The sequence below is a fragment of the Saccopteryx leptura genome, chromosome 6, assembly GCF_036850995.1.
Source record: "Saccopteryx leptura isolate mSacLep1 chromosome 6, mSacLep1_pri_phased_curated, whole genome shotgun sequence".
In the NCBI taxonomy this organism is placed as follows: Eukaryota; Metazoa; Chordata; class Mammalia; order Chiroptera; family Emballonuridae; genus Saccopteryx; species Saccopteryx leptura.
Window position 1 is genome coordinate 118,931,041 of NC_089508.1, and position 15,687 is coordinate 118,946,727.

Sequence of the window (15,687 nt, forward strand, 5' to 3'; positions counted from 1 at the left end):
TCACCGCATACCTGGAGGTTTGACATCCCAGCTCCAACCACTTGATGTCAGCATTAACAAACCTTCAAAGCTGCCATGAGAGGTGAATGGAACCAATAGATGAAGTCTTCTGGGACAATTTGACACCAGCAGCAAGAGTGAAGAAACCAACTATAGGAGAAGTTTGTACCTGGGTGAAAAGATCCTGGGATAATATCAAGATTGAAAACTTTGTCAGTCATTTAAGAAGTGTGGCATTTCAAATGCCATAAATGGAATGAGGATGAGGTAATATCTGAAGACAGTAATTTGTCACTAGACACAGATGAGGACAAACAAATGGATGGGAATTCTGACAGTGATGAGGAGTTGTATGAATTTTATGATGAATAAAACTTGAGTCCAATAACTTTATGTAATACATTATTTTTTCCAATTTCAGGCCCCAGAATTAAGGTGCGCCTTATACATGGGGGAATACGGTATATGATCTGATTATGTGGTCTCTCCATGCAGCCTCTATAGCTGGACTTCCTCCATGCAGCAAATGACTCCCTGATCAAGCATCCCAAGAGAGACAAGCAGAAACTTTGTATCAGACCTTATCTAAATTGCTCTTGAAAGTCACAGAGCATCATTTCCACTGCATTCTATTTGCTGAGGCTTTCAAAAAGACTCTCCCAGTCTCAAGGAGAAGAGATATTGTTTCTGCCTTTTGAAGAAAGGAATGTCAAAGAATTTGCAGCATGTTTTTAAATTAATTATAGATACAAATCAGAATTATAGGATTAAACAGCCAGTACAATGAAAATAGAAATTTATGAAAATCACAATTCATAGTCTTTTAGAAGTTCAGTTTCACCTGAAATGAGTCACTAAAAGGTATTGTTCAGTGCACTGAAGCAGGCCTTTCAGAGTGATTTCCTAATGGCGTGCAGACATGTGACTGATCAAGTGACTTTGTATTACCTGATGCATTACCTCTGCTTCCTCAAGCAACTGAGACATCAATTGTCTTGAATTTCACTCCCACTCAAACCAATAAGGCTATTAACAGTGAGACATGCATGCTTGGCATTTAGAAATCCTGCAAGGCAGCTGTTTTTTGTGTTTTTTTCTAAACATTAAACTGATTGCAGAAGATTAAATATAATAGTTGTTTGAGATCAAATAATGCAGGACTTGCCGACTGTGCAATTAGAGCTTTGAAAAAAAGTGGTCAAAGAATATTATTCTGTTTGAATGGCAAAATGATCTACAAAGTGGGTTTTTTTTTACAATTCAACCAACATCTGAGCAAAGCAACTATTGATTTCTTTTAATTTGGCTGCCATTAAATTGAGCTAAGTTAAAAACGAAGAATAAGCAAATTCTTGCAATGCTACTTCTGTCTGCACACTGTGACTAATTTAAATCTTTAAAAAGACACTGATTCTAACTCTCTAGAGACAAAGTTCAGAGAAAATTTTCAGGGCAGTGAGTGTGCCTCAAGTTACAAGAGAAAACAAGTTCCTCCCAGATCTGCCTTTTAAGGCTAATAACATTCTAATTTTAGAGAGTCAATATCAGCTGAAAGCATTTTGTGGATTCCAAAAGCAAACTGAACTGAGGAAATATAGCTAATGTAACTGTAGCATCTATGATTCTCATAGGTTTTTACTCAGCCAAACCCAATCAAGGTGACCCAGACTGTGAGGGGCTGTGTTTTCTTTAGTATAGTTAAAAAATAATCATTTCAGAAAATGGCTTAAAAATTATTTATTCTTCATGTCCTGGAAAATATCAGCAAAAATAATTTCAAATAATTTTAGAAATAATTGAATACTGAGGTATTGTTAAGTGCTTCCAACACACTTAAAATTTGATAATATTGCCTCCTTTTCCACACTTTTTATATTTGACAAATTGAGGTAATTACTTTACTGGTATATTTATTACAACTTGTGCTATGAAGTTATTTTTAAAATAGAGTTTTCATGACTAGAAGTCTTGCTCTACTCAAGAGTTCTGCATTTTAAACCTTCTTCTGTAGTCTTGAAATGTCTCCTGACTTTCTAAACTTTGTTTCCCTTACAGTCTATATAAAAAGGGGGATTACCAAATTAAAGTTGGCATAAATTTTCATCATTTAAAAATACAAATAACTGTGGTATTTATTAATAAAATTGATAAAATGTGTTGTAAAAGCTTCTTGCCTCTCAATATGGCATTGCAATCTAAAGATCTGGATTATATGGACTAAAATAAAAAGAGTTGGAAACAAATGAATAGTTTTTAAAATAATTTACATGCCTTGCTTTTACCTTGTAAAATTGTTTATTTGGAGCTTCGAAAAAGAGTGGGAAAGAGCAAGAATGAGTACATAGTGTCCTTCCTAGGGAGGCTGAAAGGCAACATGGAAGAAAAGAAGATTCTAGTAAAAGTTTTAATTTTTTTCTCTGACGTCCTTCTGTTCTGAATTCAACATTTAAAGGATAACTATATAACTTAAGATTTTATCTAACAAATTTGAGAACTCTCTACAAATGGTGGTATAATTTGGTCATCCTGAGGTTTTTTAATGATCAAAGAATAGAGCCAGGGTGTTGGGAAAATATAATTAAAAATCAAAATCTTACAACTCTGAAAACCTCTCTATGAGGGTAGAAGAAAAGATGACAGTTCTGTCACTGAATAAGCATTAAAACCATAATACAATGTTTATCATAAGCAATACACTGAAAGATTGTAAAGCCAACACCATTTATATATGTTCTCAAGATAACCAACAATTAGTCCTCAAGTAGAAGAACTTCATAGCTATCTCTCACACACAGTTCATCCCCAAAACACTCGGCAGTTGAGGTGACCATCTGTGTTAGCTTATTGACTTCAACCAAAGCTGCGAAAACAAGAAAATGTCTCATATCTTTATGAGAATAAGTGTTTTTGTGACTTGGAGCAAAGGGCCCAGTACAGTTAGGCTTCTACACTCCCATAGAGACTGGCAGATAAGTGACACTATATCGTTGATGACTGCATTCCCTGCCCAAAAAAGAAAAAAATAAAGGTTCCCAAGCCCTTGAGAAAGATATTTCTGAGTCCTAAAGCTAGACAGAGACTTATTTAGCTTTTAGAAAGATTTGCATCATTTCAAAAGGCTTAGTAAGGACTTAGAAGTTTTCTAAAGTAAGTGCTCTAAAAAAAGAGAGTGTGGGTCTCTTCCTTTATTTTAAACAGTGAGAATTAAGTCTTAATATATATTTGCCCTAACAAAAGAAAGTACATTATTAGATCTGAGAGAGAAATGACCATGGTACAAATATGATACAAATTCATCATTTATGGATGAAGGGACTTAAAACCAAAGTATAAAAATGCATTTTTTTTTTCCTGGGAGGCTTGGCCCTGATTCCCACCCCAGTGTGCTTTCCATTCACAATGCTCAGTTCTAGATACAGGATTCTCAGTCACAGGAAGAGGTGATGTAACTGAGGGGGAACTATTCCCTCCTTTTTCATTATTATCTTCTCACTTTATGCCCCTGCTTCATATATGAGCTCTCCATCTCCAATGCTCATGTAACAGTAACCAATGAAAGGATTCAGTTTGTTCTTCTTTGGGTTATGGCAGTAAAACTCAACATGCTAATAACTTTACAGGCGAACTTTACAATGTGGGAAAGTAATAGGAATGAAAGTTATACAAGGTTTTCTACTGCATATAAATATCTTCATATTTATTCCCACAAAATAATTTTGTGCAAATAATTCAACTTTAACCTGCCCAAAGTAGAAAAGTTGGTTCTCTCTCCTATTGTGATGTTGCCATATCAACAACTTTGAGTTGTCATCCTCAGAGAAAATTCTAGTCCTGCTAGGGAAGTAGAAATAAATGTAGTGACATGAACAATAATAAAAACCTTACCTGTTCTTACCACTTGTTAAATAAGAGGTAGAAGTAATAAATTCAGAGGTTTACTTCTGAATTAGCAAAGCCCTATTTTATCTTGGCAAAATATATTTTAAAAGCCTTAATTTTCTTTTGTTTTAAAAGATTGAAGAGAATTTTATACCTCTCTGCCCAGCCACTGGGCTACTTGACATATAATGCCAGCAAAGCCACTAATATGGAACTTACATTTACTCTCTCAAGTGTCTACAAAGTTCTTTAAGCCATCTTCCAAAAAAAGTGATAGCTCAGACAAGGGCTGTATAAACTTACTGATTTTACTACAAGTGAAAACTTAGTTTTACTGCCAAATAGCCATTGAAATCAGAGTCAAAAGCAATACTGGATGACAAATCTAGTAGGTTAAAAAAAAATTGATCCTCATAATGATAGAATTCTTCTCCTCCTCCTTCTTCGTCTTCTTCTTTTAACAAGCTGAGTTCTATTTATAGAACCTGAGATCAAAATTAAAAGAGGTTGAAGTGTTTCTTAAGTCCTAGAGCCAGGAATACAGGCAGCCTCGGGAAACTGGAGTTCAGGGAATGGATTTTCCCCTAGAGCCTCTATAAAGAATGTGGCCTTCCTGACATCTTGATTTCAGCCCTGTGATATCCATTTCAGACTGCATACCTCCAGAACTATAAGATAAGAAAATCTGTGTTTTTTTAAGCCACTGAGTTTGTGAAAAATTGTTGATAATTTGTTATATCAGCAACAGGAACCCAATAAAGTAGTGAGTGTATCCCATATTGGGTGTGTTAAAATTACAAAGCTAGTTGGCAAGTTGGGAAAACGGTTCCTAATTATACTGAGACTTTTAGAATCCAAGTTGGAACATTTATGTTAGCATTTTCCCACTGAAGTAGGAGTAGTGAGTGCTACAGTATCTATTTATAAGCTCCTACAAGACTTTGGTTGATGATTACTCCTGGGTAAAGGGAGAAAGTATGATAAATACTCCCTTGTAGGTTGTCCTATGGTTTCCAGTTATATTCAAGAGATGAGAAAAAACCTGGAGGCAAATCAAAATAGGAGCTGATAATTTTAAGAAGAGGGACAGTATATTTGAAAGTAATAATGGCCCCTGAAACATTTAATTCACTCATGCCCTACATTAACTATCTTGTCATTGATTATTCAGTGTGGTGGCTAACCACAATTTCTTCTAAAAAAATAAAAAAATAAAAAAGTAAATGACTTGAACTAGAGGGTTTATGTGACAAGCCATACTCTTAGGGCTGAAATTGTTACCAAGGTCACAAATGATATTAATTGTCTGTCTCCTCTATAGTCCATTTGCTATTCTTCTTACCCTTGATCAGCACTTCTATTACTCTAGATTGCTTTCCCAGTAGGGTTACCAAGGGATGCACCCCTGAGAAATATGAAATTCTGTTTATTCTACCATTGTCTGGCCATGACTGCTACAATTTTCCATGTATAGTTATCACCATGCATGAAAGCACCCGAAGTACCTGTGGTGAACCCTTTGAATTCCAGTTGTACCCGTTCCTGATTCCATTAGGTGTCAGCAAGTTTATATCCTCATGAAAAGCAGGGATATTTTTAAGGTAGTGTCTGTTAATAGACTGCCATAAGGTGTCCACAATGACAAGGCAGAAGACATAACTAGGATTAATGAGATCTTTGTTGTGCTACATGATAGAGGCAACCCTTTTCTGCTTTAGTAAGCAGACCTCTGGATTCAGCAGAATTGAAATATAAAGAGGTGGTGTTGGGGGAAAGCCCTGAAAGTCCAAATGCAGGATCAATTTCAAAGAACTGACAGGTAGTCTTATCAAAATTCATAGGAGCTTTAATAGGAGAAACTTACATATATGGGCACAGGAGCGGCTCCAGTGGGGGTGAGCCAGATAAAATTCATCCCCTCCCAGAACAGGGTCCCTTTTTATAAGGGGTTAACAGCAAAATCATACTGGGTAGTCACATAGAACACCAGAAAGTACACTGCATTTCTAAGCTAAATGATAACATCAGATAGTTGTTACACTGCACATTCATTAACTTCCTTCCTGGGACATGATGTTTGTCTCTGGGAGGCAGCGTTCCAGCTTTGGAACAGTCAACCCAGCATGAGGTTGGATAGAGTCACAGAGAGCTCTGACTTGAGAGTGCAGCACTACCGAGACACCTCTGCTGTTGGAGCCATACTGAATCTCTATCGTGAGCCCCCTGCCCTCCACCTGCGATGCAATACGGGTCCTTCCGTTCCACATGCCAACATTCTGCAAACTCTCTCAGACCCTTCGCACCACAACCCTTTGGAGTTTGAGGGCACAGTAACATTGTATTCCACAGAGGACTAGCACAATCCACAAACTTGCAAATGACAGCAATGCCCGTTAGAGCCCCTTGCATGATAAAGTCTGAAACCAAGAGCACAGAGAGAACTCCACTGTGATCACTGCAGATCTCCAGCTAGCAAGTGCACACAGAGCAGTAAGGCTGGTGAGTGGACCTTCCATGGGTGTCCGTGGGTAGCAGAGGAGGGCAGTTCTCTGCAGACTCAGCACTTGCTCTCATTCTGGAATGCCTCCAACATGTGAGCCCAAGTGCAAAGAGGTTACCTGGCACATTGTGGGTATAGAGACAAAGAAGTGACAGGTACAAGCAATGGCAAATCATAATACTCAGGCAAATACAGGTTACTTGGTCATTTGTACTTAGAACTGTGCTGGGGAGTGGTTTCTGCCCTGGTTTTCAATACTATACCAAGTCCCCCGGCAGAGGATGGAGTAGTTGAGGGTGTTAATATAAGGGGAAGAATGATAATACTTCAAATCACTGCAAAGGGTGAGCTCTTAGTCAATGTTTGATCTGATGAGTTCTGCATCGCCAACCAATGAAGGGTGTTGGAAGTAACCAAGGGGTTATCTGCAAGTTAAGAGTTTGTTCCTCCCCGTAGGTTCCAATGATCCCAAACCATCTAGTGAGAAATGACCATACCCAAGGTTCTCAGAGGTAACTGGTCCCTGGTCCTAGGTCATGTGGAGCTGACAACACCATGGCATTATGCAGCCCCAGGTGTGAAGCCTGTTCAGCAGCCAAGCTCTACAGCTGCATCCTCATCTCCATCAGTGGTCCGCTGGTTAAGAGATGATATGCACTAGGACAGGCTTGTCTGGTGTGGTTGCTGAGTTCCAGCAGAGCTTCCAGAAGCCTGTGCATTCATCCCTGCAAGGAATGAGTTTCTCTCTGCAGGGCATGCTTCAGAAATCCATGCTCATCCTTTCAGTCAATCCAGAGGCTTTAGGATTATAGGACAGATGGAACTGCTATTTTATATTGTTGTCATTGGCCCATTCCTCAACCTAGTGACCAGTGAAATGAGTCCGCTGGTCACATTCAATGGCCATGGCCATCTGCATGTAGCACAAAATCATCTAAGTCTCTGTCTGGTAGCCTTCTGGGTTGGTTTCTTACTGAAATATGCTTGCAATGGGCCAGTGGCTGTGTCAACGCATGTCAAAGCATTTCTGCAGTTCTGAGACAGTAGCAGGGGCCCCATGTAATTCACCTGCCATCTCATGGCTGGTGCTTCTGCTCTTGCTATCTGTCTAAAATACCATGACAATGATCTCTTGCATTTAAGAAAACAGGGGGTACAGTCCTGGCAGGTCTCTTTTATATGGGTATGAGTAAGATCCATGCCCGTTTGGCAATTTCCCAAAAAGTATTTACCCTCTTGTGTCCAGTCTTCTAGGTAGTCAGTGGGTCACTTCTTGAGGATCACTGACTTCCCCTATGTATCAGACTCAGGCCAGCTGGCCCGCCTCCTGATTCCCTGGAGAGAACATAACACTATGGGCCAGCACATGGTACACTGTGACCGCCAGGCCTCTTGTCAGTTCTCAGATCTTATTCCACATTTCAGCTCCTCAAAGTAGGTGGTGCTGAACTTCTTAGTTGTTCTTTTTCAATTTTCCCATCTACAAAGTAAGAACTTTGTAAATAGCCCAGCTGTCAGTCACCATAACAACAGGGCTTGATTCATGCATCAGTACCATTCAAGCTGCTTGCAGCTCTGCCCATTGATTGCTTTGCTGGCTACCTCCCTCCCGCCATACAGCATTTGTAATTGGCTATATTGCCACTGTGGTCCATTGGCATGTTGCCCTTAGCAGATCCATTGGTGTACCAGGCAGTGGCAGGTAATTGGTACCTGACCTTTTTTAGTATGTGACTCTAATGGTGGGTGTGCCCATAGGCCCAATAGGCCCATGTTAGTGTCCTCAAGCATTTCACTAATATATGTAGTTGCGCACAGGAGGACATGCAGCTCAGCGCTGAGTCGACTAGTTGATAGAGCACACCACTGCTGTAGGTAAGCATACCACTTGTGCAGGGTAGCGAGCTGGGCTACCCCTACCTGGGTTTTGGCAAACTCCCAGACCCATCCACCAATAAGATATTTTGCCCTTAGTGTCAGTAGCAAGGCTTTCATAATGCTCTCCACATGTTGTAAATTAAGGTACACTGCCAAAAGTTGTTTCTCCATAGGTTTATACCTCTGTTCAGCTCCCTTTTATAATTGGGACCAGAAACCCAGAAGCACCTTCCTCCCATTTTTGCAATAAGTTCCACCCAAAGACTTCTGGATAAACTGAAACATCTAATTGATAAGAGTTGGTTGCATGCACTATCCCCGATCCCTGTGTTTGTTTTACTGCCACCTTTGCACTGGTAAAGGCATCACTCTGCTCTTGTCTCCAATTCCAAACTACTCCCTTTTTCACTAATCTATACAAGGGACGCAAAAGCTGTACTAGTGGAGGAACAGAAAAACCTCCAAAATCCAAGTCATCCCAAGAATGTTTGCAATTATTTCCCTGATTCTGGCATAGGATAATGTTTAATTTTATCCAGCACAGCAACTGGAATAAATTTTGTCTTACTAGACAGACAACTCCCAAGACTTTGACAGAGGATGCAGGCCTTTGCAGCTTGTTGCACTTTATAGCCCATCCCATCCTTCTGTGTGCTTTGGCAGACTCCCCCACACCTTAGGTAAAATAACATAATACCAGTTGCATAATGACATCAGTATAATGATATAATGCTGCCCCCACCCCACCTTCCTATACACCCTTTGCTACTAAAGCATGGCACATGGTGGGGCTATGCAGATAGTCTTGTGGTAACATCTGAAATGTCCAGTGTTCTTCATTCCAGCTGAAGCCAAACTGGTCTATGGGAATAATAAAGAAGGTGTTGGCAAGATCTAATACAAAGTACTATGTCTCCAGAGACTGACTGACATCATTTAGTAGTTGGGCAGTGTTAGGGACAGCAGTATGGATTGGGGAACTACTTTATTAAGCTCCTGGTAGTCCACTGTCAATCTCCATGATCTGTCTAGTTCACAGACTGGCCAGACAGGGTTATTAAAAGGAACACAGGTGGGATAAATTATGCCCATCCTGTATAGCTCTTTAACCATATTGGTGATTTCTGCATGCCCCCAGGTAACCAATGCTGTCTCACTGATATCATCCACATTGGCACCCGGACGTTCACAGGTGTCCATCTTTTTGCTGAAAGGGTTTAATTGCTCTTAATCAAGTGAAACTCTCCTATTGTTGTGGATTATTGGCCTAATTGAGCTAAGATGTCAACACCCCAAATGTATTCAGGCACGTGAAAAATAAAAACTTGATAGGACCTTGGAAGCAAGAGCCCAATCTGCATGCAGAGTGAGACTCGCTTCATCTTTACGGAACTACCTTCACAGCCATCTATAGTGGTAACAGATCCTATAAACCTGTGGATATTACCATAGATCAGTGTGCATTCTGCTCCAGCATCTACATGAGCCAAGACCTGTTGTGTATTTTGGGGCGTCCAATCGACGGTTAGTTCTATGTAGGGTCTCTGGTTCCCCTGCACCATTCTTATGGGGAACTTCAGCCATTTTTGTAGCCCAGTGACTCAGACTCTTCCTATAAAAGGGGGAGTGAATGAGGGTGTGCACAGCAATACCTGGTTCTTGTCTGTGCAAGCAAGATCCTTTCTCAGGTGGCAGCTTCTGAAATTGCTTTTCAGGCTTTAGTTTCCGCCATAGTTGTACCAAAACATCATTCAGCTGTTTAGTCAATTTTCTCAAGAGGAATCCTTGGTTTTATTAAATTAAAACACAGTTGTCAGAGGGATACCCTGATATAGCACTTCTCTTTGTACATCCCACCTCTTTTGCCAGTTGCCCAAATATGAGCCCGTCCCCTGGCTCTCTCAATTTCTCCTAAATTCGCAGTGGCCTGGGCCACATGATTGACCAGCTGTGGAGCCATGGTGCTCAGGATCAATAAGAGAGGTTCATACCACTGAGTGGGGGAAGATTGCAGTATAATGTCTTTCATGCTGCAGGTGAAGAGCTCATTATCAGCCCCCCCAAAATGCTGCATGTAAATTGCAGTCCTCATTTCTAGTTCTCTAATCAGTTACTGGAGTTCTGCTATGGTCTACCAATGAGGCAGGGAGGAGGGCAAGTTACCCACATTTGGCCAAGTTCACCGGCATGCCCCCTAAATCCGTGCCAGCAAGGACACCACCTGCTCATCCTTCACAGCTTCAGACATGCTATCTCAGAGGTGATTGCATGGTTACTGTGGCTAATTTCAATATTTCTCCCTCATCAGGAGGCTGCCTTCAGAACCTGAGTCCCCCTAGCAGAATTCAGCCCCTAGCTCTCTCTCTGCCTATATCTACCTTTTTCTCTTAACTCTACTGAGGAATATGCTATCACTGAAGTGAACGAACACCTTTACAGCTAAATGAGGTCTTCTAGGTTCAACCCCTGTGGCAATGACTGTTTTATCTTCATTTTATTATCCATACTGGCTAGGCTTATAAATCTGATATTTCTATCATATCCCCCTCTTCCTCTGCCAATAAGGAGAGAACGAAGGATGAATCCTCCATGGGTCCCAAATTTTGAGCTTTAAAAAAAAATTACGTACAGGCACAGCAGCTGTTCTGGTGGGGGCAAGGCCAGGCAAAATCCATACTCCTTCCAGAATGAGGTCCCTTTTTTCTGGGGGTTATTAGCAAAACCCTAAGGTAGGTAACCATCTAGACCAGGGGTCTCAAACTCGCGGCCCGCGGGCCACATGCAGCCCACCAAACAATTTTGTGTGGCCCGCAGACTAATCCACTAAGTTCAAAATATTTTGGATAAAATTAAGTAAGCCTAGGGGCCTACTTGTATTTTTCATTTCTCTAGCATCCTAGCTAGATATTAGCTTAGTTAACAGCAGTTGTGATGCGAACTACAGTTTCTGGTCGTTTTGTGACACTGAGTAAACTGCATGTACGATTGTGCTTGTTGTACTGATTTTTTTGTTTGTTTTCAACTGCAGTGAGAAAAGTGTTGCGTAACAGTTGCCTTTTGTAGACCTAGTGCGGCCCTCCGAACGGCTGTGATCTTGCTCTGCGGCCCACATGCTGAGTTGAGTTTGAGACCCCTGATCTAGACCACTAGAAAGAATAAAGCATTTCTAAGTTGAAAGATAACATTAGGCAGTTTTTATACTCTATACATTCATTAACCTCCCTCCTGGGACATGAGGTTTGGGTGACTTTCTGAGTAGTGAGCCCAATGTGATGTTTTAGAGAATCACAAAGAGCACTTCCCAGATGCCTCTGCTGCTGGAGCCATATTGCATCTCTATAGTGAGTTCTCCTACAGATAAAAGCACCTTCTCCTCAAGTAAATGACTGGTTGTGGCTTCCAAAACAGTCTGTCTTCTGTTACAAAGTACGATAATGTCTTTAAACATGGTCATTAAAGACTTATGGCTTTTACACCACCCCCTAAGTAATAAATTTCTTCTTTTCAGGCTTTTAACAATCAACATTTAACAATCAATTAATTCTTTAGTCCTCATATTCACCATTACCCTTATATCTCTCAAATGCTAGACATGTTGCAGAAGTCAATGTACCTCACTTGCCAGTATGAGGCATTTCAATTCTAGTATAAAAGCATGCCAGGGATTATCACACAATGGTGTTCCTGCAGCATTCTGGCCAGTAATGATCCAAATCCATAATTCCACTTGTGAATCCTACAACTAGTTGCAATACCAATTATATTAGTTTGGTTTCTTCCAGAAACTGACTCTGTGACAAATATTCAAATTTACTTGGGAAATGAGTCCTAAAACTACTCAGTGTAGGAGCCAGAAAGTGAGACAAGGGAATATAAGGCAGCTAGTAAAGAATCCACTAACAAACATGTTATCCCTGTGGGCATGGAGCTTAATCCAACTGAGAAACTCTAGGAGCCTATCGAACACATGATTTAGGTTATCCCACCAAGGAGCAATTGCTTGAAGGCTGCTCCAAGCATCATTAATTCTCTGGCACTCTGGGCTGACTAAGCTTAAGGAGAAAGCTCTGGAGTCCAGAAAAAATCTTCAGGAAAATGAGACTAGTGCTGGAAGTTTGAAATTGGGCCAGCAGTTAGAAATCAGGAAAGGGCGCTGACAGAACCTATTGGATCAATAATATTGCTTCTTAAAACCTGCCAGTATAATCATGTCCCTTGGGGATTTTGACCAATATATTGGTAAAAATATCTGCTGTAAAATTTTCTATGCATATGAATGCAGATATATTTTTGGCTTTAATTTTCTTGTAATGCCAGATTCATTAAAAAAATGTCCTGAGTCCATCTATAATTAAGAGTCCATCCATTCCAGCCTGTTTCTGTATAGATGATCAGGGTAGCTGTATTAGTAGAGAACTGTTGACTCTAACCTTAAGTATGTTTATCTTGGAACTACAGATTAAACTGGCATATGAATTTATTTTTACCTGGTTTCTTTAATTCCTTAGCCAACAGTTACCATCTTCTTACCTTAAACATTTTCCTTCTATCTACTTTCTTTTTTTTTATTTTTTCATTTTTATTTTTTATTTTTTTATAGTAATTTTATTTTTTTAATGGGGTGACATCAATAAATCAGGATACATATATTCAAAGATAACAAGTCCAGGTTATCTTGTCGTTCAATTATGTTGCATACCCAGCACCCAAAGTCAGATTGTCCTCTGTCACCTTCTAGCTTGTTTTCTTTGTGCCCCTCCCCCTCCCCCTTTCCCTCTCCCATTCCCCCCTCCCCCCTGTAAACACCACACTCTTATCAATGTCTCTTAGTTTCACTTTTATGTCCCACCTACGTATGGAATAATGCAGTTCCTGTTTTTTTCTGATTTACTTATTTCGCTTCGTATCATGTTATCAAGATCCCACCATTTTGCTGTAAATGTTCCGATGTCATCATTTCTTATGGCTGAGTAGTATTCCATAGTGTATATGTGCCACATCTTCTTTATCCAGTCATCTATTGATGGGCTTTTTGGTTGTTTCCATGTCCTGGCCACTATGAACAATGCTGCAATAAACATGGGGCTGCATGTGTCTTTACGTATCAATGTTTCTGAGTTTTGGGGGTATATACCCAGTAGAGGGATTGCTGGGTCATAAGGTAGTTCTATTTGCAGTTTGTTGAGGAACCACCATACTTTCTTCCATAAGTGTTGTACTACTTTACATTCCCACCAACAGTGTATGAGGGTTCCTTTTTCTCCACAGCCTCTCCAACATTTGCTATTACCTGTCTTGCTAATAATAGCTAATCGAACAGGTATGAGGTGGTATCTCATTGCAGTTTTGATTTGCATTTCTCTAATAGCTAAAGAAGATGAGCATCTTTCCATATATCTGTTGGCCATTTGTATTTCTTCCTGGGAGAAGTGTCTGTTCATATCCTCTTCCCATTTTTTTATTGGATTGTTTGTTTGTTTGTTGTTGAGTTTTATGAGTTTTTGTATATTTTGGATATTAGGCCCTTATCTGAGCTGTTGTTTGAAAATATCATTTCCCATTTAGTTGGCTTTCTGTTTATTTTGTTATCAGTTTCTCTTGCTGAGCAAAAACTTCTTAGTCTGATGTAGTCCCATTCATTAATTTTTGCCTTCACTTCTCTTGCCTGTGGAGTCAAATTCATAAAATGCTCTTTAAAACCCAGGTCCATGAGTAGAGTACCTATGTCTTCTTCTATGTACTTAATTGTTTCAGGTCTTATGTTTAGATCTTTGATCCATTTTGAGTTAATTTTTGTACAGGGGGACAAACTGTAGTCCAGTTTCATTCTTTTGCATGTAGCTTTCCAGTTTTCCCAGCACCATTTCTTGAAGAGGCTTTCTTTTCTCCATTGTGTGTTGTTGGCCCCTTTATCAAAAATTATTTTACTATATATATGTGGTTTTATTTCTGGACTTCTATTCTGTTCCATTGGTCTGAGTGTCTATTTTTCTGCCAATACCATGCTGTTTTGATTGTCGTGGCCCTATAATAGAGTTTGAAGTCAGGTATTGTAATGCCCCCAGCTTCATTCTTTTTCTTTAGGATTGCTTTGGCTATTCGGGGTTTTTTATAGTTCCATATAAATCTGATGATTTTTGCTCTATTTCTTTAAAAAACGTCATTGGAAGTTTGATGGGAATTGCATTAAATTTGTATATTGCTTTGGGTAATATAGCCATCTTGATTATATTTATTCTTCCTAGCCAAGAACAATGTATATTCTTCCATCTCATTATATCTTTTTTGATTTCCCTTAACAATGGTTTATAGTTTTCATTATATAAGCCCTTTACATTCTTTGTTATGTTTATTCCTAAGTATTTTATTTTTTTTGTTGCAATTGTGAAGGGGTTTATTCTTTTGAGTTCATTCTCAATTGTTTCATTGTTGGCATATAGAAAGGCTATTGACTTCTGTATGTTAATTTTGTATCCTGCGACCTTACTGTATTGGCTTATTGTTTCTAGTAGTCTTTTTGTGGATTCTTTGGGGTTTTCGATGTATAGGATCATATCATCTGCAAAAAGTGATACCTTTTTTCCGATACTTCTTCTTTTCCGATATGGATGCATTTTATTTCTTTGTCTTGTCTGATTGCTCTGGCTAGAACCTCTAGTACCACATTAAATAAGAGTGGAGAGAGTGGACAACCCTGTCTTGTTCCTGATTTAAGGGGGAAAGCTTTCAGTTTAGTGTCATTTAATATGATGTTAGCTGATGGTTTATCATATATGGCCTTTATCATGTTGAGATATTTTCCTTCTATACCCATTTTGTTGAGAGTCTTAAACATAAAATTGTGTTGTATTTTATCAAAAGCCTTTTCTGCATCTATTGATAGATCATGTGGTTTTTTTTCTTTGTTTTGTTAATATGGTGTATTACGTTAACTGTTTTACGTATGTTGAACCATCCTTGAGATTCTGGGGTGAATCCCACTTGATCATGATGTATTATTTTTTTAATATGTTGTTGTATTCGATTTGCTAGTATTTTGTTTAGTATTTTAGCATCTGTATTCATTAGAGATATTGGTCTGTAGTTTTCTTTTTTTGTGCCATCCTTGCCTGGTTTTGGTATGAGGGTTATGTTGACCTCATAAAATGTGTTTGGAAGTATTGCTTCTTCTTCAATTTTTTGGAAGACTTTCAGTAGAATAGGAACCAAGTCTTCTTTGAATGTTTGATAAAATTTGCTGGTATAGCCGTCAGGGCCTGGACTTTTATTTTTGGGGAGGTTTTTAATGGTTTTTTCTATTTCTTCTCTACTAATAGGTCTGTTTAGGCTTTCTGCTTCTTCTTGACTCAGTCTAGGAAGGTTGTATTGTTCTAGGAATTTATCCATTTCTTCTAAGTTGTTGAATTTAGTGGCATAAAGTTTTTCAAATT